This window comes from Silene latifolia, unplaced genomic scaffold (genome assembly GCF_048544455.1).
Source record: "Silene latifolia isolate original U9 population unplaced genomic scaffold, ASM4854445v1 scaffold_20.1, whole genome shotgun sequence".
In the NCBI taxonomy this organism is placed as follows: domain Eukaryota; kingdom Viridiplantae; phylum Streptophyta; class Magnoliopsida; order Caryophyllales; family Caryophyllaceae; genus Silene; species Silene latifolia.
In genome coordinates, this window is record NW_027413163.1 from 11,734,543 (window position 1) to 11,739,956 (window position 5,414).

Below are 5,414 nucleotides of genomic sequence, written 5' to 3' on the forward strand. Positions count from 1 at the left end.
CCGTCACCGGTTGTGGTGGAGTAGGCGGGATGATTATGATTCGAGTTTCGAAAGTGCATACCAGTTATTCATAGTTTGTTGTTTTGTTTGATGTTGCTCCTGCGAGTTTCGGTTTCGCAGATAGACATTTGTCTTGTTTATTGATGTTTTCTTTACCAGGTTAAGTTGGGAATGAGGGTATAGTATGATATGAAATAGAGTCGTATATGTTTTCGTTGTTGTCATGGTATAGTGATGTTCTATTGATGGGACACGGTTGTGAGAGGTTGTTACAGTAATTTTGATCTTGTTCTAGATAAGGCTTTAGTAGACATGGTAATGACAAGTGGTCCGTAGAACATGTGTGGTAATGATCTGAAAGCTGCAGGTGGTTCATAATCTTTTGTTGGGACAGTGAGTGTAGGGTGTTGGGGGAATTAGTGTCATATTAGGTTATGTATGAGTCTTGCGGTAATGAAGGAAAGAACTAGAGGATCTAGTGTGAGTGTACGTAACGAGTGTGGATCGTGAGTTATGCGTTTGGGAGATAGGTGCTTTATATAGAGAGGTATGTCATGTTGCGGTAATGTGGAAAATTTGAAGTTTTGGGTTAAGATAAAGATTTTGAGGTATAGGTTAGGTGGTGTGACGAGTGAATTGAAGTATGAGAATTGTTTAAGTAAGAGAGCCTTGGATACATGCATGGCGAGTGTTTAGAGTATAGGTGGTTATCTATGACATGTGATGATGATGAGAATAATGAGAAGATATAACTAAGGATATAGTATTAGTAGGTTACGAGGACGTAACATTTATCTTAAGAGGAGTAGGATGCGATAAAAGAGAGTTTCGTGGTGGTGCATGTTGTAATATAATTGGAAGTAGAGTGTTAGCGTAGCGTAAAGGAGGGATTTGTTTTGTGGATGATACTTATAAAAGGCCATGGCCGTGCTTATAGTAGTGTGATGCTTCGGAGTGTGAGAATATTTTATATAGTGTTGACAGTTGGAGGATGATGTTATGAGTCTGAGTAAACTTCGAGAACGAAGTTCCTTTTAAGGGTGGTAAAATGTAACATTCCGTTTGATGTTATGAGTATTTTGGTAGTGTATGGAGTTAGTGTGGAGAGAGATATAATGGAGTGGATACGATATCGTGAGCCATGTTGTGGAGGTAGGAATAGTTAGTGGAGTTGGTGTTACGAGTTCATGTTTGGGTTGGAGTTTTGTTTTGAGTTCTTAGTCACGTTGTTGTGTCTTGATCGAGTTAGTATGTTTGTTTTCATGTATGGGTTGAACTTCGGGGACGAAGTTCTTTTTAAGGAGGGAAGACTGTAATACTCCGTATTTATGAGTCTTGGGGTACTCTATCGAGTAGGCCTTACTCTGTCGAGTAAGGGTAAGTTGCGAAATAAAATAGTTTCTGACCTGTTGGGTACTCGATCGAGTAGCGGGGGTACTCGATCGAGTACCTTGGGTACTCGATCGAGTGTCCGGTTTTACGGGAAGTTTTCTCGGGTTTTGTTAATTATGCGATTAAGGTATTTAAGCATCGTCGTCATTGTTTTAGATCACTTTTCCAAAACCTAAATTTCTGTTTAAGAGAGAAAGCAAACAAGTTCATCTTCTTAATCGCATTCTTAGCAATTCCCGGAGTTCAGACGGTCAGTTCTTGTCGTTGTTTATACCGTTGAGTTCCTTGCGTCGAGGGTAAGATCTATGTACCCTTTTTATTGTCTTTCCTTTGATTTGGTTAAACCCTAATTTTGGGATTGGGGGTTTTTATGATTTGTTATGGTTAGATTGTGATTATGTGATTATGTGATAGGAGAAGGATTTGTAAAGGAGAGGTTTTGAGACATCTGCTAGATCGTCTGATGATTGTGTTGCTTTCCGTGCAGGATTTCTACTCGTATTAGTCCCATAATGGGATGATTGTTGATGTGTTAAGATTGATTGTTTGATATAGTAATTGTATTGTGACGGCTGTGATTGTGATTGTACACTGTTGATAGATTCAGACGATTGTTGATTTTGTGATTGTGATTGGTTGCCTATGGTTCTCGAGATGCGTTCTCGGCTGAGTGGAGTCACTTGCGGGAGTGGCTTCACGCCCTAGTTTTGCCCTTCGTGGAACCCGCCACGGAAGGGGATGTGCACATTAATGGACAGGGTTATCGCTCACTATGTGGAGCGGGGATTTGGTGGGTACGGTGCGGTCCCCCATCGGCGTGGCGGGTCCAAAGTGGACGATCGATGATTGAGATGATTGGAGTTGGTTGGTTGTGTATGTGTGACAGATTAAGTCGTATGTTTATCTTATTGTATATATATAGTGAATTGTGTGATTAGTACTGACCCCGTTTAAATGTTTTAAAAACTGTGGTGATCCATTCGGGTGGTGAGCAGATTTGCTTAGCGGTATATCTTGGATACGCGTGGGATCTAGTGGGGATGGAGTCATCACATATCGAGTCTTTAGTCTTCATTTGTGTTTGTTAGGACAGTTCCTTTCAGTTGGTTTATAGTTGGAGAACAGTTGTATTTTGCTTACAGTTGGTTTTGTTATGTAATCGCTAAAACTTATTTAATAAAGTATGTTTCTTCATTGTCTTATGATTATCATGCCTCGGGTAACCGAGATGGTAGCATCCTTATACCTGAGTGGTCCTGGTAAGGCACTTGGAGTATGGGGGTGTTACAGTGACGGAGTCCGACTTGGATTTTGATGAGCCAGAAGAGGTCATTGCTTGGGAAGATGTTGAAGCTGTTGATCCGTTGAGTTCTGCGGATGTTGAAGTTGATAGGAGTGCAGCTGAGGAGATGAGCACTGTAGAGGCTACCTCTTGTAGCCAGAAGCCGAGCAAGTGGGCCAATCTGTGGCCATTCTTGATCAACTATTAGTTGATTAAGACTTTACAAAACATTTTATTACTTTTGGACTTTTTATTGCTTTTGTGTGCGCGAGACTTCGCATTTTAATAAGTTGCATAGGATTTTAAATGCTTTAGACTGTTACTTTGGGTTTTGCGCAATTTTGGGCACGTTATTATGTGTATTTGCAGGTTTATAGACCATGTTGGCTCAATTTATTGAGCTAATTCGAAGAAAATCAGAACTTACAGCAGGTTTTCCAGTCGATCGACTGCCTCCTATGGTCGATCGACTGAACTGCGAATTCCAGGAGCTTCTGTTCATGTTCACTCTGGTCGATCGACTAGGTGATGTGGTCGATCGACCATGTTCGCTGCTATACCTGTTTTCGATTATTCCTCTGCTGTGTTTGATCGATTTGCGGAGTTGAGGGAGTCTTTTCTCCACTTTATTCTCCGACTCATTTCTGTTTTCTTCTGTTTTCTTATTTTACACATAATTTTGCGTTTCGTAAATTGTTTTCTCGGATTTACGCGCGGTACTTTTGCTTCTTTTCAGGTACTTATTGGTAGCACTGCTGGCCACCAAAACCTCCTAGCTCACGCTGGTTTGGGGAGGTTTCCTTTTGCTGCGCTTAAAGTCTTGTGAGTTTCCGAGCTTAATTTCATGTCTTCGTTAGTTATTTATCGCAAAATTCCATTTTCTTTTGCTTCTTTATACATGATTTTGCATAATGAGGGCATTGTGTGATTTGGTTTGGGGAAGGGTTTTGCATTGCATTCATTCTATTTTGCATTCACGTTTATTTTTTGTCTTGCATTGTTTATTTCATTTCCTATATATATACAAAAAATTCAAAAAAATTGAAAAAATTCAAAAATTCAAAAAAAAAGCACGTTTATTTTAGCATATAGGTTGAGTAGGAACGGTAGTATTTCAATAATGACATTGCATTTTCAATCTGTTTATGCCTAAGCCGTGCTAAATAGACATGTTATTAGTAGAATCATATATGCATAGTTTACGAGTTTTTGTTAAATTTCTTGCTGAACTTGAGACTTGACTTAGATTTTTGGCAAACTACATCATTTTCTGAGGTTTAGAGCTTATAACTGGTGACATCTATGACCAGTTTATCTAGGATGTGAGTAGTTACTCCTTATGAGACATGTTTATCAATATGCATAAGTATGAACTTAATCTGCTTAATACCTGTATGTGTTTTGGCAGGGATTTCACTGATCTAGGATATCATGCCAGGGATTTATAAGTAGGGTGATCTAACTCAAACAACTTGCCTGACTAGTATTGTTAAGTGAAATAACAACTAATAAATAATGACACAAAGATTTTATACGTGGAAAACCCCTGGGAATAAGGGAAAAAACCACGGGCACCAAGCCAGGAGTGATTGTTACTATGATTTTGGATAGCCTGACAGAGTATTCGTATATCAGGCGTGACAGGCTAAATTATATTGCTTACGAATACAAAAGTGTAAGTAAGAATGAGGGTGTTTGTAGTGATCCTTCTGATTTCATCTTCTCTTCTATTTATACTTATTCTTATAGCCTCCTCTTCTTTCGTATAGGGTTTCCTGGTAGATAGGGCTTTTGCCCTACTTACCCGGAGGTGGTTGCCATCTTATTTGGCCGTTGCTTTGACTGCTTCCTGTATCTTTTCCTTCTTGAATTGGTCTTCCTTTTTTGTAGGGAATATATATAAACTACCTGTTTGTCGCCTGCAATAGCCTGGTGCTTTTCGCTTCTTGCTACTCGGTTATCTTTCACTTTGTCTTTCATCAACTCTGTTTGGTGCCTATCTATACTTGATCAATGTCCGGTTTCGAGATGTCTTTTGCTTGGAACTCGTCTTTTTATCATTGCTCGACCTATGTCGTCGGGCAGATAATTTTGGGCCCAACAATTGCCCCTTATCTCGCTTATTTCATTATGGGTCCGCCAGGAATAAGGAGATAAAAATTTGGGCAGTGAAGGATTTGTGCGGGGATTCTTTATCGGATTAGAATTAGTGTTTGATTCAACTTCTTGTAACGGTTACTTGGCATAAATAGGGTAGGTTCACAAAACCCTAGGAGAGTCATGATTAGTCTCTACCACTTACTTTTCTAGCCGTTTTAGATTTGCGGCTATAAATATCCTGCCTTTGCCGTTTTTGTCTTCACATTCCAATCTCCAATTTTTTTCTTTCTCTTTCTAAAATATTCTCTCTTTGCAAAAATCCATTTTTCAGAAAAATAAGATATGGCTGGTGGTAGGAGAAGGACAGCAGCTTCCAAAGCTCCTGCTGAGGCTGAAGAAGTTCCTGTTGAAGTTGAAATGGTTTCTATCGAGGTTTAGAAGGTCCCTGATATCATCCCTGAGGATGATGTGGTGGAGGTTGTTGCTACCCCAGAGATTCTGTCCATGTCTTATAAGGGGGTTGAATATACTCCTATTAGGGCTTTGGCGGCTTCTTTTCATGAACCCAATCAACTAAAACCAGCTTTTGAGCATTATATAAAGGGCAGGGGCCTTATTCCTCATGGGGCTGAGGTTTGGA